Source organism: Euprymna scolopes, chromosome 11 (assembly GCF_053919585.1).
Source record: "Euprymna scolopes isolate OS-2025 chromosome 11, ASM5391958v1, whole genome shotgun sequence".
In the NCBI taxonomy this organism is placed as follows: Eukaryota; Metazoa; Mollusca; class Cephalopoda; order Sepiida; family Sepiolidae; genus Euprymna; species Euprymna scolopes.
The window spans coordinates 108,862,126-108,886,456 of NC_136492.1; the positions used below are offsets into that span (position 1 = coordinate 108,862,126).

The 24,331-nt window shown below is 33.7% G+C and overlaps 1 protein-coding gene across 3 annotated transcripts in view; it reads left to right on the plus strand.

The window, feature by feature from the left end:
- Positions 1 to 3,748: 3,748 nt before the first annotated feature.
- Positions 3,749 to 24,331, plus strand: part of LOC145288065 (uncharacterized) — a 612,213-nt gene continuing 591,630 nt past the window's right edge. Inside the window, exon 1 of one of the 3 annotated variants that reach the window (XM_080136116.1) lies at positions 3,749 to 4,791. The gene's annotated coding sequence lies outside the window, so the exon portion shown is untranslated. The remainder of the gene's footprint in view (positions 4,792 to 24,331) is intronic. The other 2 variants (XM_080136110.1, XM_080136114.1) reach the window with 2 other exon arrangements.

A 24,331-nucleotide genomic window follows, 5' to 3' on the forward strand; every position in this document is an offset into this window, starting at 1 on the left:
CACAACTTCCCCTGAGCTATGTTCATGTTCCGTTCTATCTCCTCTGGGATCATCTGACCACTCCATTGTATCAGTTAAGATAAAAATGAAATGTAATGTCTTCAGACGTACCTCTCCACCATACTTTATACCGATAGTCTATGGCTGACTGGGATAGCTTCCGTACATTTATATCTGATCTACCTCTGCATTCCATGTTTAAAAAGGATGTGTCCTCTATAGTATCAAACCTGACCGAATGGTTAATTGTAGGCATAGACCAATTCATACCATTCAAAAAAATCCAACAAAAACCTAACAGCCAGCCATCGTGCACAGAAATCACTTTTTCCATAACTACCAATGTAATAGATGTACTGAGACTAAAGCTGCTTTCAGGACTGCCAGCAACCACTGTAAAAGAGTAATAAAAAATGCAAGAGAGCTATATGCTCAGTCCGTTAAATTCAAAGTAGCTGAGCAGCGGCTTGGTTCCCACCAGTTTTGGCAAATAGCAAAGAGGATCCTGAACAGAAGCATGCGTTCTATCCCAACCATCATCAATGGACCTGAGGTCATCTCGTCAGCATCAGACAAGGCCAGACTATTTGCTAAGAACTATGCAGCTAATTCTATCCTATGCGACGAAGGCCATCAACCCCGCGTATTTCCTCCTATAACGGACAACACGCTAGCAACATACAAATATCTGTGCATGAGGTCGCCAAGCTAATCAAGAACCTTGATTCCAGTAAAGCAACTGGCCCTGCCTGACGGCATTCCAGTTATACTGCTGAAAAAGCTTCAACCAGAACTTGCCCCCATACTTCCAAAACTGTTTAAGCGTTGCCTTAAGAAGTGCTTTCCAACACCCTGGAAAACCTCATCAGTATGTCCTGTATTTATTCAGGTGAAAAGTCATCTCCCTGTCAGTACAGACCAATAAGTCTCCTGTGTGTCATGAGTAAGTTGTTAAAATCCATATTAAATAAAGAAGTAGTCAACCACTCCAGTATAACGAGACTGATACTGCACAAACCACACCGGGTGTCCTTAACCTCGTCGGACTCCACCTGATATGACAGGTGTTCTTTCGATCGTACATTGTCCCGTCACAAGTTGGCCTGTTGATCGTCTTTACCCACTATGTTTTCATGGTGGGGCGCTTTGCCTCTCGATCAAATCGTCTCCTACCCTGTGTAGGTAGTCTCCGGGTACATCAATCATTCCGCTGGTCCTTGTGGCTTGCTGCAAATGAAGAGTCCTCACCATAAACAAACAGAACTTCGGTTTATAACAATAACAAACTATTTATTAATTTCATTACTTCATAACAGCTACTGTCTAAATTGAGGTGACTGACTATAGCAGTGAAACGATGTAAGACCAGACCAGTAAAGTCACAGATTTCTCATTAACACAGGCTAGTTAACATCATAACATTAGGCCCTGAGGGCTCCAAAATCGGGAGCGCTTGACCAGCCCAGCCGTTCAGTTTGCTGGCTACGACTCTACTCTTTTTAGAATTCCTTTTTCTAAAAATCCAACTCCTTTTCCCCACCTCTCCTTCATATAGTGGTTACAGACACCCTTTCTTTCTTCCTCTTAGAGCTTACCCTTCGTCTTGTCCACTAAACACCTCTCTCTCTCTCTCTCTCTGTTCCCCTAATTTCTACTCCTCCTCCTCGAACTTATCTCTACCAAATTTTAACCCTCGCTTGCACTGAGGTTTTTACTTATTATCAAATTAAGTATGATTAGTTATTCCAGGTCAAACAATGCTTTGCGGCGACCCTTACCCTTGACCCCCATTCTAAGTTGTCAGCCTTAATCAGCTAAGTATCTCTGGATCCCTTCATACCTCTTAACAAAGGTTTTAAAAACAACCTTTCATGTTAACAGATATATAACGACAATGAGATAAAAACAATTATTATTTGTTTTTTTCTCTTTCTGACAAAATCCCATAGACATTTCTGTTTTGTCTCAATCAGACATCAACATCCCCGCTTCTGCCCTCTCTTCCTCTATCCCGTCCGGTCAAACACCCCCTCTCACCGCAATATACACCTCGCTGCATGCATTCATGACACCAATAGTGTCATATCAGCAGAAACAACCTTCTTAATGACATGCAATATGGTTTCCACTCTGCAAGATCTACAGCAGATGTGCTAACAGTTATATCTCATAGGATTAGTGGATCTCTTGACAATGGCTTCCTTTCCAGGGCAATTGCTCTTGACATATCGAAAAGCTTTGATAAAGTATGGCATAAAGGCCTACTTCACAAGATTTCCAGCTATGGTATCACTGGAAATATTTTCTCAATCAATAAATCATTTCTCTCTAATAGGCTCATAAGAGTAGTGGTTGATGGGCAGAAATCAGAGGCCCACAGTATTAATGCTGGAGTCCCTCAGGGGTCCATCCTAGGCCCAACTCTCTTCCTGATCTACATCAATGATCTTCCAAAACACATACTTAAATCATTCGTTGACATCTATGCTGATGACACGACCATCTATAGCAACACATCAAAGGCTGTAAATGACAAAGTTATCTCTAATTCTCTCTCCTCTGATCTTGAGTGCATGGTACAGTGAGGGAAGAGGTGGCTGGTCACTTTTAATGCATCCAAAACCAAGCTTCTATCTTTACATCCCCAACGCTCTGATCCCCATCTGGCATCAACTGAAATGGATGGCTCTCATCTTAGGGAGGCTCCATGCTTTGACAAGCTTCTGGGTTTTACCTTTACTCCTGATCTGAAATGGAACACGTACATCAGGTCTGTTGCTAAGGACGCTGGGAAAATGGTGGAATCCTTCTACCGCTTCAGAAGATATCTCACTACTGATGCAATTCTCTATCTGTATAAAAGCCAAGTACGTTCAAGGATGGAGTACTGCTGCCACATCTGGGCAGGAGCTGCTAAAAACAGCCTATCCTGCCTTGAAAGAGTACAAAATAGACTTTGTAGCTTAGTGGGGGATGCCCTTTTCTCTCACTGCAACCTCTCTCCCACAGAAGAGACGTTGTGAGCCTGTCTTTGTTTTATCGTTATTTCCATGGCAGGTCCTCGTCTTAACTCCACTCTCTGGCCCCCCCTCGCCAATATTTCACGAGAAACACCCGTCTGGATGAAACTACTGTCAATAATTTTCCCCACTCTTTATCTGTGCCCAAATCCAAACGTAGATTCCATGAGCAGAGCTTCTTTCTCAGAAGTGCACGCCTGTGGAACTCTCTTCCGTTTGTCTGTTTCCCACCTGACTACAACTTGGATGTCTTCAAGTCCAACATAAACAAATTCCTGACAAACCGCCCCCTTAAGTAAGACACTCTATCAAATCTCCAATACTAATGATTACTACAATACTATCTCATTGATTACTGTACACGCAATAACCCTGAGTGGCTTCCGGGCCTTGATAAGTGGTGACTGGTGACCTCCATGTAAAAAAAAAAAAAAATTACAATATTGCATTTTTATTGGAATTAATTTTTATGTTAATAAATTAACAGGAAATTAAAAACAAACAAAAAACAACGCGTAAGTTACGTAGATGCGAGAAGCAGAAACATGAGAAGTGGTCACCCAATGTTATTCATATAGTGATTCTCCGTTGCCTGTTCTTTCTCTCCGCCCCTTCTTCAACTCCACGCACAGACCGCCTGTTTGCGTGTGTGCGCGCGCACAACAACAACAGCTATATCAACGCGAAAGTCTGTACTTTATCTTTTTCCCTCTCTCTCTCTATTTGCCAGCAGGAATATTATTAATAATGATAATAATAACTCCCAGACAATTCTTCCTGCACTTCAGCCACAAGACGACGTCAGGTGGGAAGTGAACTTCAAACAGTAGCCACAACAAACGAAGGAGCCATGAAGGGCTAAACTAAACCAAAACGAAATCCCGAGAGAAAGGAAAATACGGACCCTTGTTTTTATTCAATTCACTTTTTTTTAATCAAATATCCGTCCTAAAGAAAAGAGATAATAATTAAGTTATTATTTATCTGGACACAGACAAAAAAAAAAAAAGTCGAGTTTTTATACAAAAACTATTCCGCGGATTTAAAATCGAGAAAGAACAAACTTATGATTCTGATCCTCTTGGGACACTAAGGCACTTATTAATCCGGACTGAAATAATAACGTTATTATTTAAAAAGCCATTCTTAACTTGGGGAGGGGAGGGTGTTTTGTATTTATTCTATACTTTAACATTACAATTGAATAAAAAAAAAACATCACGAAAAACTTTAATTAAACTTGGAAATACGATTTAAAAAATAGCGCGGATAAGTGCGCTGCCTGCAGCCACTGCAGCACAGTGCAGCAGTGCAGCACTGCAGCACCCCTATTGGCTAAGGAGCAAAGTGTAATATCTGTTCTGATACTAAACTTAAATATTTTTCTGTCCTCGATTAATGAAGGAGAAATCCTTCTAGACTGAAGCAGTTTTAATTTTTTTTCCCCCCAATCAGAAGTGCTTTCTTTTAGGGAGCTGAATTCTCCATAATTCAAACCAACGTTGTGTTTAATTCTGCCCTTGTGGGGAGGCAAGTAAGAATAATGTTGCAACTTATTATTTGTTGTACAATGAATTAATTTTTTTCTATTTGAGAATTACTATTATTGTTTGTTCTTCAGACCCCCCCCCCCCAAAAAAAAAGAGAGAGACAAAAATGGATTAATACAAATGAAAACAAAACTATTTGAATTCCAGGAGAAAAAAAATGAATTAAAAACATTTACGGAATCTTTGGAACACGGCCAACAACAGCAACAATATAATGATGGGTAAGCCGACTATTTATTTATTTTCATTTCTTGAACGTTTCATTTTTATTGTTGCGTCGACGTTTCATATAGTGGAAGTAAAATCGAAATAATGCTGTACTTTTAAAGTTAAACTTTTCGGTAATGATGTAGATCGGCGGTCTAAACGGTTTCTTTAAACATTCGATTATAAAATCAATGTATGGACGATAATAATCTAAATTATATGGCACTAGTGCACTGCAGTGCACGTACGTTGCCGTGCTGAAATAACATTATTTAGAAAGCCATTCTTAACACGGAGAGGGGGGTGTTTTGTAACTATTCTGTACTTCCACGTAACAATTTAATTAAAGAGATATCGCAAAACTTGAAAATATTATTAAAAAAAAAGAAAATAGCACGGTAACGTGAGTGCATAAGCACCAATTGTGTGTGTGTGTGTGTGTGTGTGTGACAGATCAGAAAATCATTGGTACCGTTGGTTTCAAATTTAAACAAAGTATTTGATCGTCTATGTTGGACTCCCTCCTTCAGCCTCTGTTTCTGGAAATTTTGGATTTTGGTTGGTTGGTTGGTTGTTTTTGTTTTACGGCATATCAACCCTTTTCGGGTTATTTAATGCCGAATCCAAAGATTTTGAAGAAAATTTTTTTTATAGAATATATTTGTTGTTTTCAAGTCTGTTTCTATTTAACCCATAGTTGGAACCCTAACAGGTACTACCACTCTGAGTCAGAGTGGACCTGGGAGCAAAATGGTAATTAAAGGGTGGCTCCACACTCCCCAAAGCCCACAAGCTGGGGCCCCACTGGATATAGTTTAAGGTCATATCCAGGACCCCCATTGAGGGACTTTTACCCTCTGCAGAGGGGCAGTCGGTGTATTCTAATGCCCCACCGACAGGGCCTTGGATCTTGGAACCGACTGTACCATTTACCAATATTGTTCTTTTGTAACACATGAATAAATGTTACGTTCTTATTAAAAAAAAAAAAAAAAAAATTTTTGTAATTCTTCATCGAGCAGTGCTCGATCAAGAATTTTTTTTTCGATTCGAGAGCACTGTGCCACTGTGCTTTCCCAATAAGAACATTTAGAAGTTAAAATCAACGGTAAACATTTACTTTAAGGCCCGTCTCACGTTCGTATTGAAATTTTTTTGTAGATTTCGGTATGCTAAAAACGAATTTGCTAACCGGTTCCGTCGTAGAGAAATAGTTTTCATGATATGAAGAAATTATTCTTCAAAAAGCGGGTGATCACTTTTCCATGTAAATTTAGCTTAAAATGAGCACCTACTTTCTGGACACCTAATGAGAAGGCATGTATTTGTTTGTTTATTGGCTAAAAGATTTTTTTTCTGCTTTCATTTTTCAATAAAGACAGGAGTAAATTAAAAAATAAAGAAAACTCTGTATAAAGATACGTGTAATTCCTTATGTTATCAATTGGTGACCATTTTTGTACGCGTAAGCGCGCGTATATTTTTGTTGCAAACAAGTAGTTTTTCGAAGATTAAGCAATGTAATTCCTTATGTTATCAATGGTAAACATTTCTATACACTCAAGCGCGCATGTTTTTGCCGCAAACAAGTAGTTTTCCAGATATTAAGTCATGTAATTCTGTTATCAGTGGTGTGTGTGGTGGCCATTTCTGTACGCACAAGCGCGCGCATGGCAAAAATATGCGATAAAGAAATATCGTAAAACTTGAAAATATTATTTTTAAAAAAAGATAGCACGCCACGGTAACGTGAGTACATAAGTACCAATTATGTGTGTGTGTGTGTGTGTGTGTGAGACATCAGAAAATCATTGGTAGCGTCGGTTTCAAATTTAAACAAGGGTATTTGATTGTCTATGCGCCAGTTTTTTGCGCCACCATTGATGGCATAGAATTACATGGCTTAATATCTGGAAAACTACTTGTTTTTCATCTGATTTTAAATTGTTCGCCAAAGATTACTACGCTTTGTGAGCAGGTAGTTTGGTATGCGAGTGCACATTTCACGGCCCTCGTATATGGTATCGCGCGCGCTTGCGCATAGCTGAACCGAAGGCTGTGAAAGGGCGGAAAATAATCGCAGGGTTCAGGGGGTTTTCTTTTCTTTTCTTTCTTCTCTTTTTTTCTTTTCTTTTTTTTCTTTTTTTCTTTTCTTTCTTTTCTTCATTTCTTTTTTTATTTCTTTTTTATCTATTTTCTTTTATTTCTTTTTTATCTATTTTCTTTTTCTTTTCTTTTATTTCTCTTTATTTCTTTTATTTTATTTCTTTTTCTTTTTCATTCTTTCCTTTTTTCTTTCTTTTTTCTTTTCTTTGTTTCTTTTCTTTTTTTCTTGTTTTTTTCTGTTCTTTTTTCTGTTCTTTTTTCTTTTCCTTTCTTTCTTTTTCTTTCTTTTATTTTTCTTTTATTTTTCTTTTATTTTTCTTTTTTCCTTTCTTTTATTTTCCTTTCTTTTATTTTCCTTTCTTTTATTTTCCTTTCTTTTTTCTCTTTTTTCTTTTCCTTTCTTTTCTTTTCTTTTTTCTTTCTTTTCTTTTCTTTTTTTCCTTTTTTCTTTTTTCCTTTTTTCCTTTTTTCTTTTTTTCCTTTTTTCCTTTTTTTCTTTTTCCTTTTTTCTTCCTTTTTTCTTTTTTTCCTTTTTTCCTTTTTTTCGTTTTTTCCTTTACCTTTTTTTCCTTTTCCTTTTTTATCTTTTCCTTTTTTCTTTTCCTTTTTTTCTTTTCCTTTTTCTTTTCCTTTTCCTTTTTCTTTTCCTTATTTTTCCTTTTTGTTCCTTTTCCTTTTTGTTCCTTTTCCTTTTTGTTCCTTTTCCTTTTTGTTCCTTTTCCTTTTTGTTCCTTTTCCTTTTTTTCTTTTTTTTCCTTTTTTCTTTCCTTTTTTCTTTCCTTTTTCTTTTCCTCTCCTTTTTTTCTTTTCCTTTTTTCTTTTCCTTTTTTCTTTCCTTTTTCTTTTCCTCTCCTTTTTTTCTTTTCCTTTTTTTTTCTTTTCCTTTTTGTTTCTTTTCCTTTTTGTTTCTTTTCCTTTTTGTTTCTTTTCCTTTTTGTTTCTTTTCCTTTTTGTTTCTTTTCCTTTTTGTTTCTTTTCCTTTTTGTTTCTTTTCCTTTTTTTCTTTTCCTTTTTTTCTTTTCCTTTTTTTCTTTTCCTTTTTTTCTTTTCCTTTTTTTCTTTTCCTTTTTTTTCTTTTCCTTTTTTTTCTTTTCCTTTTTTTTTCTTTTCCTTTTTTTTTCTTTTCCTTTTTTTTTTCTTTTCCTTTTTTTTTCTTTTCCTTTTTTTTTCTTTTCCTTTTTTTTTTCTTTTCCTTTTTTTTTTCTTTTCCTTTTTTTTCTTTTCCTTTTTTTTTCTTTTCCTTTTTTTTTTCTTTTCCTTTTTTTTTTCTTTTCCTTTTTTTTTCTTTTCCTTTTTTTTTCTTTTCCTTTTTTTTTCTTTTCCTTTTTTTTCTTTTCCTTTTTTTTTTCTTTTCCTTTTTGTTTCTTTTCCTTTTTGTTTCTTTTCCTTTTTGTTTCTTTTCCTTTTTGTTTCTTTTCCTTTTTGTTTCTTTTCCTTTTTGTTTCTTTTCCTTTTTGTTTCTTTTCCTTTTTGTTTCTTTTCCTTTTTGTTTCTTTTCCTTTTTGTTTCTTTTCCTTTTTGTTTCTTTTCCTTTTTGTTTCTTTTCCTTTTTTTTTCTTTTCCTTTTTTTTTCTTTTCCTTTTTTTTTCTTTTCCTTTTTGTTCGCTGACGTACACGAGTGAAGCCCCCATAGCAAAATATGCATCGGCTCCGATGTTGTACGCAGCATGTTCGAGGGAGCCTTTATTAATCTGAAAAGAAAGGAAAGAATTTTGGCGTTTTTTTTTTTTTTGTTGCTTGAAGTTTGCGCATTTTGGATTATTTTGTTATTGTTTTTTATGGATATTTTTTTTTTTTTTGCCGGAAAAAGTTATAGGTAATTATTAACAGGAAAATTGGTGCAAGCCCAGATTAGCACTTGTGGCGATAAACAAAAATCATCATCGTGCCACGGAAGTGTTTTTTTTTCTCATATCGAAAAACAGTAAAATTTTATTTGGTGCTAGTGCACTAGGTGTGTCAGAATTTTTTTTTTGGGGGGGGGGATTTTTGACACCCTTGACACAAAACTGCGAATAAAATATAAAAACTCGTAATTTCTCTGGTTGTTTATTTTCTTTATGGAGTAAACTTCTAAAATAAACTATTAAATTTGTTTAAAAAAATAATAGAAATATTTTATTTATTTTTTTTTTTTAAAACAGTGTTTACAAAGTGCCTGCGCGCGTTCATGCAGCCATTTTTTTGTTTTTACGTAATGAAATGAATTGAATTTTACGAGTTAAATTTTTTTTCAATTTTTTCACTTTAAAAATCTATCAATTTTTCTATTGGTTCAATTTTTACGATATTTTCAGGTTCAATGTGAAATTTTATGCTCTTTCCAATAAACCGAATATAATATTCTAGACACGTTTTTTTTATTCACTCCTCATTTTGAAATGTCTATTAAAATGAAAATAATTTTCTCACCTCAAATTTATATGTCACAAATTGAAGATAAACGATCAATAAATAAAATAAGCTAATAAAAAAAAAAGAATAGTTATTTGCAAATTTCCATGTAAAGCTCAAAGTTTAAGACCTTAAAAAAAAACATAAAAAAAAAACGTTGAATTTTTTTTTAAGTGAAACCTTATAATCTTGTTATATTGTCCAGAAAATTTCGTACAATTACAAGTTTTTCTATTTCATTCAAGTTTTTTTTTTTTTTTTTTTTTTTTTAGATATTTAAAAAAAAAAAAATTCACTCCATGAACGAGAAAATAAAATATATTAAATTTCATGTATTTCTTTGACAGAAGAAAATCGAAAATTCGTCGAGTGTTTTTTAATCTAAAAAAATTTTTAAGGCAAAAACTGAATAAAATATAATTTTTCACCTACAGTGACCAATATTTTTTCACGCACAAGGCTTGATGGATCACGCGTATGTGTTGTTTTTTATATTTTATAGTCCTTGTATCCACCCGTATTTCAAAACAGGAACAAAGACAAGAAACGCCGGCTTGATAACACCGGTTAATGCTAACGTAATGGCGGTCTTTTCAAATGGTTTCTTAAAAAAAATTCTTTTATTTAAAAATATATGAAATATAAAATATAAATATGGACATTTTCTCATAAATGAAGAATGGAAGAATCCATTGATTAGTATTTTATATAGGTAAGTGATTTTTTAAATATATATATATATATATATATATATATATATATACTTATTATATTTAGATTAAGTTAAAATTCGTTGAATTTCGTGAAATCTTTTTAAAGAAAACCGATTAAAAAAAATATTGTATATTTTTCGATAAAACTTTTTATTTTAAAGTTTGGTCTTTGCTCCTTTTATTGAAAAAAAAAATTAGGGTTTAAATTACATTATTCATATTGTTATACGCTTCGAAAGATAGCGAGTCTAATTAATCCCTCCTTGGGTTTGTATTACTGTACACATAGATTCGAAAAAGTTGTCAAAAAACAAATATATAACAAATAAATGTTATTAAAAGCAAGATAAGTTACTTTTCTACCAAACTGGATATAGTTTTCGTGTTTTTATTCAATGTAACATGTTTATTCGGCTCGAAAAACATACAGTGTTTACCGATGTATTGGAAAATTCAAGATAGCGTCTGATTCTCTCTTTAACACGATAAGTTTGGGAAAAGGTGTTATAAATAAAAACCCAGATAAAATACTGTTAAAAACTCGCTCAATATGTTACCGTGACATAGGTTGACATATATTCGGCGGGTTTTTAATAGTATTTTGTATAGTTTTTTTTATTTATAACACCTTTTCCCAAACTTACCGTGTTAAAGAGAGAATCAGACGCCATCTTGAATTTTCCAATACATCGGTAAACACTGTATGTTTTTCGAGCTGAATAAATATGTTACATTGAATAAAAACACGAAAAATATATCCAGTTTGGTAGAGAAGTAACTTATCTTGCCTTTGATAACATTTATTTGTTATATATTTGTTTTTTGACAACTTTTTCGAATCTATGTGTACAGTAATACAAACCCATGAAAAACAAAATGGGTTTGTTTTACTGTACATATAGATTCGAAAAATTTGTCACAAAACAAATATATAACAAATAAATGTTATCAAAGGCAGGATAAGTTACTTTTCTAATTAACTGGATATGTTTTTAGTGTTTATATGTAATGTAACATGTTTATTCAGCTCGAAAAACAGTGTTTACCGATGTATTGGAAAATTTAAAATGGCAGCCGACTCTCTCTTTGAGGCGGTAAGTTTGGGAAAATGAGTTATAAATAAAAAAAAACAGACAAAATACTGTTAGAAACTCGCTCAATATATGTTACTGTGACATAGGCTGACATATATTCGGCGGGTTTTTAACAGTATTTTTACTGGTTTTTTATTCATAACTCCTTTTCCCAAACTTACCGTCTCCGAGAGAGAGTCGGCCGCCATTTTGAATTTTCGAATACATCAGTAAACACTGTATGTTTTTCGAGCTGAATAAACATGTTACATTAAATATAAACACTACAAACATATCCAGTTAGTTAGAAAAGTAACTTATCTTGCCTTTGATAACATTTATTTGTTATTGTGACAACTTTTTCGAATCTGTGTGTGTACAGTAAAACAAACCCCAAAAAATTAAATAAAATTTTTGCATGAGTAACAACTCAAAAATCGAAAATTAAGCATACAACTAATAACTGTCACTTAATCGGTCTAAATGTACTTTTCAACCGATCTGTATGCTTTTATTAACTGCATCTTTTCGTTGTCTAGGTACTTCTGCATTTATGAACCCCCACTAGGTTACTCTGGTGTGCCTGGCAGATGACAAAAATAACCGGAAACGGCCGGGCGAGCCTTATTACAAAAAACAAAAACAAAACAAAACACCGCGCTTTTACAGAATTGGGACGAGATTTTGTAGTCGATAAATGGAGTTTTCAGATAAAAAAATCTATGGTTTCAACTGATTTATTTTGTCAATTCTAATAAGTTACAATGGTAGCTTCCAAAATATGCAGTCGAAATTATCTTAATATTACTGAATTATTAAAAAAAACAACTTTAATCGTGTTAACATGTGAAAAATTGCGGCCATATTGTTTAAATCAAAACGGAAAATTACCTCCCATTTTGAACTCTCCTGTATCTTAAGATCGTTTTCATCAAATTCTATTTTTTATTTTCTTTAATAAATAATTTTCTACCTTATCGATTTTCATAATCTTTGGAGATAATCATCTTAAATATACGAGGAATACGTAAATACCATTGTTTTCATGTGAAATTCAGTAGTACAATTTTCGACATTTTGTCCTAATAGTGTAGAAGCGCCCAAACCCCAAATTGTTACCCCCTCTCCATATTAAGAATGGCGACAACCACTGAAATTCATTAATACATTGGAAAAAAATGTCGATGCTAGTGCACTTATTGATCCGCGCTGAAATAATGTTATTTAGAAAGCTATTCTTAACATGGGGAGGGTGTTTTGTACCTATTCTGTACTTTAACCTTACAATTTAATAAAGTCTTATATTCCAAACGCTCCCAATAGGTGTCGCTAGCAGTGTATCATTCAAAAACAAGATGGCGCTAAGTTTTTCTTCGATAAAATGTCTCATAATATTTGATTTTTTTAAATAAAAAAAAACTTGATCGATTTACGTGATTTTGAGAATGACATTTTAATGCAGTGACAAGTACGTACATTATAAATATTTTTTTTTCAGATTTTTATAGTAAAAAAGATTACTTGTGGACCATTTATAGACTTGCACCAAAACTTTCATTAAATTTGAAAATGCTACTTAACAAATAACGCGGATCAATGAGTGCACTAGCACCAAAATGTTTTAATATTCAGAAAAATACTTGTCGACTGTTTCCGGTTCTTCCAATCATCCGCCGGGCACACCCAAGTAATTTCGTGGAAATCGCGGGTTCATAAACGCAGAAGTATCGTTGTCGATTTTGGCGCGATTATGGGGGCTTCATGGTTAAAATCTGATACCATGTTGAATTCATCGAGTTTACAAGACTGAAAGCAACGATAAAAAATAACCACCTTTTAAAACTCAAACTTATCCAAGTAGGGAGAAAAGTAACTTGTATTGCCTTTGGTAATAGATTACACTTTTTTCCCCTGCTAACTATTTTTGAAAATCCTCGGCCATAAGATCGGTTTTTGGTGTGGGATTCTTCAATGCGGGCCCCCAAGTAGAAGTCTGGTTGTGATAAAAAAAAAAAACAAAAAAAAAAAAAACAAAAACAAAACAAATTGCCCCAATCGAAAACATTTTCGGTATTTATGCACTTCTGTTACCTTGCTGAAATAATAACGTTATTATTTCGAAAACCGTTCTTAACATGGGGTTTTTGTAACTATTCTGTACTTCTACCTAACAATTAAATAAAAAAAGATATTGTAAAATACTATATAAAAATAGCACGGTGACATAAGTGCATGAGGTTTTCTTATTCTCTGACTGAATTCAGAACTGAAACTACACTTTGACACAAGTGCATTTAAATTTTCCGCAAATAAGTAGTTTTCCAGATATTAAGCCATGTAAGTCCTTATGTTAAAAGTGTTAGCCATTGTTGTACGCGCAAGCACACATATATATTTTTTATAAAAAAGTTGTCATTTTAAAGGAAAAATATTAAGGTGGAAACCAAGTAATAATTTACCTTTTTTTGTTTTTTTGTTTCAACACCATTAAAATACACATAAGTTTTTTTTTTACATACATAAAATAATTCTGGTATTAGAGTGGGAGTTCATTTTACTATTATAGAGTTAACATAAAATTATCACCCAGTTCTTGATCACACAAGACAAAACGAGTAACCGTTCATTGAGGATTGCGAAAGTGGCTGACATGAAATTCTTTATTTGGTACTAGTGCAGAGAGTGATCCGGGCGTAAATAATAACGTTATTATTTAAAAAGCCATTCTTAACATGGGGAGGGTGTTTTGTACCTATTCTATACTTCAATCTTACAATTGAATAAAAAAATATAAAACTTTAATTAAACTTGGAAATACGATTTAAAAAATAGCGCGGATCACTCTCTGCACTAGCACACTTTATTTTATTATTAGTTTTTTTCCCCAGACTATTTGTACCTGATGCTACCAGCTCAGGTTGTCGGAAGATATCGGCTTCCTTAATTAAAATGCGACAAACATTATTTTTTTCTTTTCCTTTGGAAAACTCAATCATGTTCTGCAAAGACAAAAATAATTTGCCTCTACACAAAAAAATAAATAACAAACTAAGCACTATGAATAAATATTTGAAAATATAATGACGCATAAAATATGAATTCGGCATAAATAACCCCAAAATTGCTGATATGCCATAAAACAAATCAAATATTTCTACATTTTATTTTTTTTTTCTTTGCATGTTCATCATTTTACATCGCATTTAAATATTAAACGGAATCTCGACCCATTCTAAATATTTAATTGGACATTAAAAAAAACCGACAAGTATTGTGATGGATTTAATTTCATTAATTTTCAAATAGGATTTTTTTTAGTAATTTACACTATTGAAATTCTTATTTAAAAAAAAAACAAAAAAAAAACACTTCATAATAAATGGTAAGGTGTAAGTCACGTAGTGGCGAGAAACACGGATACATGAGAATTGGTCACACAATTTTATTAATATAGAGACGGCGGCAAAAAGCGAGTGAGATTGTGGTATATTAGTAACTAGATATTGAGATGCGCGAATGTGGAAAAGATAGGTTGTATGAGACTGTGCTCTCCTGCTTGACAACAACCACTGACCCCCAACACTGTTTTTGTGGTCTTTAGGAAGTCCCTATAGTATCACAGTTGTATAGGCTACTCTCTTTGTTCATTCAGATTTTTTTTTCTTGTTCTTATACAGAGTGGAAATAGGATGCATTCAAATCAATTACTTTCTCTGACGTCTGTACAAACGCTACATGAGATTCTTAAATTAAAAAAAAAAGTATACATTTACTCGCATGTAGGTGTGAACTAGAAAATTTTCAACCAGTGAAAATGATTCTTCCATGTTTTTAACAGGTTTTCTTGAGGACTCTGGGATTCTTAATATAAGCAGTCACTCGATATTCAAAACTTAAAAGTTTCCGGCTGACATGCCCACTCTTTGGTTTCTCTTAGGAGATGAAAACAAAAACAATAGCAACAAACGTCTAATAAAGGCAGGGGACACACCCAAGAGCCATATTGAAGATTGTTTAACGACTACGTCTACTACTGCTTCCCTTTCTACAGTTATACTCAACAAAGATGCATGCGCGCGCACGCGCACGCGCACACACCCACACCCACACTGGAACTCTAATCAAAGATATATTCCTAAAGCTCATGCCTTTCCTCGTTTGCAACTTTCTACAAATAGGCCAGCTCCAATCTAATAAGTGCAACACAATCAACCAAGCTCCAGCCCCTGTCCCATCATTGCAATTGTTACATCCCTCTGTCTGTTTTATAAGTACTTTAATGCTTTGACGAACTCTGACATGCTTGTGCTCCTTCAACGTAAATGTCCTCAATCTGGCAAGCAACAAAATCCCACCCTTTCACTGTTGCAGCCCCCTACATATTGGAAGCCCTTTTAATCTAATAGTTTCTTCCTTTGGACTGTTAAACGTTGAAACTCCCTCCCTGTTTCCTGCTTCCCTGACTGTACTAACAGGTTTTAATTTAAATGTAATGTGAACAGACATCTTGCTTTTCAACTCCTTTCAAAGTGCCTCTGTAGACATAGTCCTAAATGATAGCCCCTTACGTCTAAATGCCAATGTGTCTTGTTTGGAATGAATACAGTTTATTAAAAAAAAAATAACTTTCAATTCAAAACAAACAACTTTTCACACAAAATATTTCAATGAATTTATAAATATACTAATAGGCTGCTCGGCGTTGCCCAGTGGTAAACTATGCTTCAGTATGATACTTCGATTGATGCAGATTTTGTACTTATTATTCTAAAGTCAGTTCTGTATTGGTTATTATATTGTACTCGATATATAGTAATGATTTCAAAAGTTAAAAAAAAATAGTATGATTTGGGTGTCATCAGTGTTATTCAATACCATATTGCATAAGGACAGATGGATATCAAAACTTTAATAATTAAGGCAATCTATCTGTGAAAGTGTGTGTGTCTGTGTACATTTTCCTATGCAATAACTCTGTCAATTTTCAGTCTACAGACTCGAAATTTGATGTACAGGGTACTGAGATTTGGAAAAATCTTTGTAATCTGTTTTCGGCCATAAATTTGGTTGTTAAGGGGTCAAAGTTCAACGATTTGACCTTTGAGAACTCTACCAAACTCCTCCGCCAATTTTGGGTATAAACAATTGAAATTTTAGATATAGGTTCTTTGGACATGGATCTAACTTAACTTGATTTGAGCCCAAAACAATAAATGTTAAGGGGTCATAATAGGGGTCACAGTTTAAAAAAAAATTGACCTCTGCGGTCTCTACCAAATTACTCAGACAATTTCTGGTCTAAACATTTGAAATTTTACATAAAGGGTATTCAGAGATAGGGCAAGCTTTTTAATCGGTTTGGGTCAAAAATTTGAGCTACCAATATATAAATGTATGTATGTATGTTTGCATGTCTGCCTAAAACTTTCGACAGAGGCAACGAATTTTCACAAGATCAGTATCGTTTTGAAGTTCGACCGTTCTGAAATACTGAAAAATTGGCTAAAAACATTCATTTCTTCACTCTCAACTGGGCACTTTTCTACAGGGAGGGATTGCTTTTTTGCCGATATTTTTGAAAGTCATCCCCTCTTTTTGATTGTCTAGCTTTAATTCAAACCTATGTCACTTCCGTTTTTTTTTTTTCTTTTTGCTCAACATACACCTCCAAACACCCGGGCAATGCCAGGTTGAAATGCTAGTTTAACATATAAATGTATATTTGCACATACATGGAGGAGCACTTTAAATCAACTTACTGCCAAGTTCACATTTTTCAATGTTGACTCTCTTATCAACTATTATTACCGACTAAAAACCAAATCGAATTTGTTTCACAGATCCAAATCCTCTGTATATCAAGTTTCAAGTATATAGACTAGAAATTGACAAAATAGTTTGGTAGAAACTGTTCTGCACGCACACACACAAGGTCATTTTTATATATGTATAGGTAAATTCCTTAACAACTCTTATCTTTTTCATTCATAACAACTATTTTTGTGTATTATTCCATTTATGGCATATTAATTGTTGTTGTGGGTCTGGGTACATCCAAAGATGTGTCCATTATCTTCGCCAAATCAGGATCCATTTAAACAAATATTAAGATGACTTTAATAATTAGTAAATGGTGACCATCTTCATTATAGATTCCTATATTTAGTACAGGATGGAACGATAAAATTGTCGCCCTAGAAAAGACATGATTCCGTTTTTTCTTCTCTTTGTTGCCGATCAACTAGTTGCTTAGTTGTGTACAAATCCCAAGAGCAATAGGATCCTTCTGTCGTGTCTAAAAATGACACAATGTTCAATAAGCGAGATCAGAGATGCGCCGCTGTACAACTCATGCTCTCTACCGATCCAAGTTATGACAATAGGACCATTGCTAGCACTCTCAAAATACATCGCTGGATTGCCATGAATAACGGACATGCCCAGGGTGATGAAAACAAAGTTTCTGGCCCGTCTTCTCCCCTGACCTGAACCCGCTGGACTAGTTTGTTTGGTCATACGTCGAGAACATCACCAAAGGCAGCTTGATTGCCACCATTCACTGAGTATTCACCGAGCTCCTGCCGGCGCTTGTGAAAAAGGCACGCTATCAGGGCGGTGATTGCAGCTGATGGTGGCTACATTGAATAGATGTCAGCTCTACTACATAATCAAGTTACCTTTGATTTTTTTAATAAAAGTTTAAAAATAAAGCTGTAGTGTTGTTTTATTTAGGGCGACACGTTTATTGTTCCACTCTGTACAAGTCTGACTGTATCATTTTTTAGGGCAAGAATTACGCTGATATTGGAAATAGTATCAACTACGAATTAGTAGCTGCTATTTTGTATAGGTGATTTGTATGCTGCAAAGTAAACTGTTATTTTGTTTCTAGAATTATGCTTTTGATTGCATAGTTTTTCATATTTTTTAAGAATCGCATCTAATAAAAACATATACTGCATTGATACTTTTAGTGTTGTCATTATTTGAACCTCTCCCCTTGCATATTATCGGAGTTAAGAGACTACCGGGCGTACACATTGAGATACCGGAAATGATAAAAAAATGCTCACAGAAAAACTAAGAAGTTTGACTCTGGTATTGATTGAAATCACATACCTATCTCTTTGTTTTTTTTTTTTGTTAAACCTTATTATTCTTACCATGATTCCATTTATTACACAGTAATTGTTATTGTGGGTCTGGGTAAATCAAAAACTATGCGAGACAAATACTCAGGTGAATTTAGTAATTACTAAATGGTGACCCTCGCTCATCATCACTAGACTAACTTAAGAAATTACAACATTCCTTATAAATGGAATCGACATATTGTGATGGTAGAAATAAACATTTACTGAATTCTAAGCGCCCACGATGTTTTTATTTGTCGAGCAGACATTTCCAAGAGAAAAAGCACATGCTTAGAATTGTGGATTTTGTAGGTGTTAGTAATTGCGATGCATGGGCAGACTCTAAATACGTAAATACGTTGACAATGATAACAATTTAACTTTTATTTTTTTTTTTTCATGATCTGTACATGAGTCTAAGCAGAATTTGCATTTGTGAAGACTTAAAAAGATTTAAATATAAATTAGACGGGTTGAAAGCAGATCGTTTGCTCTTGGACAGAGAAGCGAGAAAGTGTTTGTGCTGAAAATTTATCAAGAGTTATTTCAGCGTTTGAGGAATTGGAATTCTGTTTGAGGTTTGGATTGTTATTGTGGCATTTTTCTTACAGTCAGTTTTTTAAAGTTGTATAAAGTATTAAAAGTTAAATTAAAAAAAAAAAAACTTTCATTTTTTTTTTTTTTTTTTTTTTTTTTGTATTGGAGTAAGATTCTAACTGTTCCTGATTCAGTAAGTATTGAGAAAAAATACTCTTTTACTGCTCCACTGTTGAACCGAAGTTGTCATGTAATGGAAAAATATTAAAAGATCTACCATGAATTTTATTAGAAATTTGATCTGCACACACACATATATATAATTTGTCTGTCCACTCCACTTTTGGAAACTGCTGAAATGATCTGGCTGAAATTTTGTATGCACCTTTATAAATTAAGTATTGTCATGAATATGGTGGAGGAGAAAAAAAAATTAATATAAAAAAAATAAAATAAACGGAGGAAAAAAATCATATAGAAATCAAATAAGTCCTATTTTTCTCTCTTGCCATATTCATGACAATTTTTTTTGTTTTTTGTTAATCGCAAATTTTTTCGATTAAGCTCTGTTGAGCTAGGAACGAAACTCAGTTAGTTAGCCTTTTATCATTTTTTATTTTTTAATCGTCATGTTAATTGGTCTATATTTAATCATAATTAAATTTTGAACACCCAAAAGAATTTTCATAATATATATATATCTTCTCTATAATATAAAGCTGAACGTCTGTGTGTGTGTCTGGTGACGAATAGGCTCCTATATGGTTGACTATTATAGAAAACTGATCACATATAATGATAGATGTATCGAGACACGGGAATGGGTATGTTTGATCTGGCATAATGATGATTCCTTAAAATTGTGGGGTCTGCGTACGTGCCTGGTCCACAAAGTATGGAAATAAAAAATTTAAAAATTAAAAAACAAAAAAACAAAAACGTTTACAAGTGTTTTTGATATAGATGTACATAAGAATACTTTGATAAGTATGTTTTAACTTAAATAGGGATGGTATAATAAAATTGTGGGGGTCTGTGTTCACGCCTGGCCTCCATAGAATGGAAATAGGCACAAACTTTTCATATCTATCTGTGTAAGTATACTTTGATAATTATGATTCAGTTTGAAGAAATATGGTATAATAAAATTATGGGGTGTTCGTTCGCACCTGACCTCCATAGAATGGAAATATGTCACAAAGTTTAACAAGGTTTTTTAATATAGATCCACAGAATATTGTGATAAGTGTTTCAGTGTGAACAGGTATGGTATAAATTATGGGGTTTATCTATTTTATTTTTACTTTCATCATATTTTGCTTTGGTTTTGATACCCCGTAAATTCGAAGCTACCTCTTTACAACCCTTCCTTTTCATAATCTATCATACTTTCATAAATCAGAGTCCATTTTCTGTAGGCTGTTTTTGAACCCAGTCAACAACGGGTGCTTTTGTCAGTATATATATATATATATATATATATATATATATATATATATATAATCAGCTGAACACATTGAGGATCATATCTTAAAACATCTACGGTATTAAAATCAATTTATTATTATACAAGTCCTGATAACAAAAACGGCAAGCTCACCCAGTTTGTGGCTTTATAAATAAGCGTAAACCTACTGGACAGTACTCTAAAAAAATATCACTCGTTAATTTGCTGCATCTGGACAAACTGTTCCTGTTTGAGTTTTTATCTGGTGGCACAAACAGCCTTTATTTCAAAGAATGCCAGATTGCAGAATATAATAGCGTGTTTCAATTCCTGATGCTTTGATGCACTCCACAGCAGTTTTTTAACCCCACATTTGTGGCCGTTAGCTCTTTAGAAGTTTTCATCCATCCATTTCATTGATAGTCTTTATGTGAACTAGAGCAGGCAGATTTACAGTTACTGAGGTTTGGAGACTGTTTGGATATCCTCATCTTGTTTAACCACCAATCGAAGAACCGCTTAATAGAGGTTAGGGTTACTGTTGCATACAAACAGCTGCTTGATAGAAGTTGGTGGGAAGCAAGATGGATGAATTACTCCCAGACAAGTATAATTGTTCACCTGTCAGCAATACTACCTTCCCTCTCCGGTATCCTATTACTGAAATGAATATTAATTTTTTTTTCTTATAATGATTTATCAAAAAAACAAAAACAAAAAAAAACAAAAACAAAAAAAAAACAATTCTGATGGTTAGTTAAAAAGAGAAGTTTCTTTATGCCTTTTTACTTTCCCCGTCCTCTTTTTTTACTGTTCCTTCTTTTTTCTTTGATCCTCTAGATAATACTAATATAGACAAAGTGTGTAAAAGACTAACATAATATATGAACATTTTTTTTTTCATTCATTAGGTAATTTTTAAATTGAAATCCTTTAATTTTGGAGACTGTTTTTGGAAAATCCAGGTGAGATACATCCTTCATAAAAAGCTAGGTCAGGTTGTCTTCAGTTTTAAATAGTATTTTTCATTGGTAAGCACACAGCCATAATTGGAATGTTTTAAGAATAGGTGCTGTCTTGTTTTTTGTGTGTTCAGTTCAAAGTAAAAATCATGTTCTCAAACAACGTTACAAAAAAAATTGTTCATAAAATGCATCCACTCAATTTTAAAAGAATAACCAAAAGGGAGATAACGTTCCATTAAATGTCCTATTAATTTAAAAATAAAATGAATTATTTCTAAATTTTAAGAAAAAACAATATTTAAAATACTAAAATTATAAAAAAAAATCAATTTTAAAAGAATAACATTTGCATTCAACTTTTCTATTAAATGTCCAATCAATTTGTAAATAAATAATTTCTAAATATTTTTAACAAAAATCAAAACAAAAAATATGTAAAAAAAGACATTTTATTAAATGAAAGAGGGGCGAATACTACCTCTTATCTTATGCATAAAGTAAAGATATATCCTCTGTATTTCAATGTCTAGAATAGGCTTATGACCAAAACTATAACAAACGATCATAAAATATTTATTCTTTATTGTTGCCACTTATTAGTTCAATTTAAGGTTAAAAAAATCATTTTCAACTTTTTCTTACATTTTCATATTTAATCCCCTCACCAGATTCTATAGTGGAATGGGGACAAAAGTAGTTGGTCGCGTTCAATGCTGCCAAGACTAAACTAGTTTCATTCAATAATTACAAGAACCCCTCTCTACCACCCATAGCAATGGCCAACGACTCTTTATCTGAGAGTACATCTTTCAAACTCCTTGGCCTAACGTTCACAGGAAACATGAGTTGGAACAATTACATTGAAGGCATTGCCAGGGCCGCTGCAAGAAAGGTGGGCTCTCTCTACTGTGCTAGAAAACTACTAACACCCGAAAGTATCCTGTACCTTTATAAGGCCACCATTCGCCCATGTATGGAGTATTGCTGCCACATCTGGGCTGGTGCATCTGCTACTAGTCTCTCGCTCCTTGACAAGGTTCAAAAGAGAGTCGCAAACCTGATAGGCCCTGAACTGGCATCTAAGCTTCAGCCTCTGTCCCATCGACGAAATGTTGCATCCCTCTACCTTTTCTACAAATATTTTAGTGGTGAATGCTCTGACGAACTGCAATCACTTGTGCCCCTACGACGTGAACACCCTCGACAAACCCGACAGGCTGCTAAATCCCACCCCCACACTGTAGAGATCCCTAGATGTAAAAGATCTTTTTACTCCAATAGTTTCTTCCCCAGAACCGCTAGACTCTGGAATTCCATTCCAGGTCCCTGCTTCCCCAACAGTACTGACGTGCAGAGGTTCAAGTGTAACGTGAACCGACATCTTGCTGCCCAAATCCCTACATAGTACCCCAGTAGTTGTTGCCTCTGATAGTAGCCCCCTACACCAAAGTGGCAATTTGCCTTGTTTGGGGTGAAAATGTAATAAAAAAAAATAAAATAAAATAAAAAAAAAATAATATCTTAGACTGAGTCACACAGATTAAACCCCATTCAGTCACAAGCCTTCTTAATGTTACCAGATTCAGTGGGTTCAAATATTTTGTAGGGTATATAGTCTAGCATCACCAAAAGTACATTCTATGGATGCTTAACAATGTCATACTCATTCAGAAGATTAAATCTGGATAGTATAGGAAGATATGTATAGAACAGGAGACTTTGATGATATGGCCAAATTGAAAGAATGGATGAAAATTCTTAGGTGAGTAAATGTAGAACAGTTGAGGTAGCAGGATCAGTTCACAGGAAAAAAGCTAAGCAAAACATTAGAAATGATAAGAATGGACTTGTTGAGGCGATTATCTCTATGATACTGAACCTCTGATCTTGCTTGTTTATTTGCACCTTGAACGTTTTAGATTGTTATTGTATCATCATCTTGTTGTAGGGTTGTTAAGTCTGTATCCAAATAACTGATAAGAAGAAAAGGGTTTCAGTTAAAATGACAAATATTGTCTCTACAATTGAAATCAATTTTTAAGTTTCATCAACATAAAATATGGTCTGGAACGAATTCAGGTAATACAGGTTGGCTCAGCTGGTAGGTATGTACAAATTGCAAAGGAGCTGGAAGTTTTTGATCTCATTTCTCAACCAGTTATGAGCTAGGAAACATGACGTTTTGTTAACATGTAACATGAAGTCTGACTTTCTTCAATGTCATCCAAAGGATTTATCATAAATGGGTAAAAAACGATTTGGACAGAAATGGAAAAAAGCACACATGTGCAACGTGTTCGATTGTCCCACTGTATTGGTCCTGTATATGACCTTAAACTATATTCGATGGTGAGGCCCCAGCTTGCGGGCTTTGGGGAGTGTGGAGCCACCCTTTAATTGTCATTGCTCCCAGATCCACTCTGACCCGGAGTGGTAGTACCTGTTTTAGGGTCACAACTATGGGTTAAATAGAAACTGACTTGAAAAAAACAAATATATTCTATTAAAAAAATTTTCTTCAAAATCACTGGATTCGCCATTAAATAACATGAAAAGGGTTGATATGCTGTAAAACAAAAACAACCAACCCACTGTATTATTATGTGAGCCTGTGTTATCTCACCGGACTATGTAAATGATAACATTTAAATGCAGAAAAGAATATAGATTTCAATTGTGTATCTGCTAGGTGCTAGGGAATTGGGAAAAAAGAGATATATAAAAACCTGGCCAGAGATAGTTTAGTTTGGAAATTAATTAAAAAAAAAAACACCGAATCCATACCAACACATAACCACTTATAATGATGATTGCCCCCCCCCCCTTTTTTTGTTTATTTGTCTTAGCTTGCGTTTCAAAAGTAATTGTTTATTCTTTCATAAATAACATGTTGGAACGTAATTTTGTAAAAACATCCGAAATTTCATTAAAAGTTTTTAATTGGAAATAGTTGATTCAAAAGTATTTTGTTCAAAATATAAATGCCATTTACTTCTTGCCAAAGCCTGGGCGGGTCAGTCTGTTAAGTTAAAAAAAACAATTTCAAACATATTCATGTAACTACTACTGTTATGTTGATAAAAACGAAAAAAAAAACAAAAAAAAAAAAAAAAAAAAACGAAAGTATAGTTTAAAACGAAAAGTTATTTATTCTTATTATTCCCGGACAAGCCTGACTAGGAACAG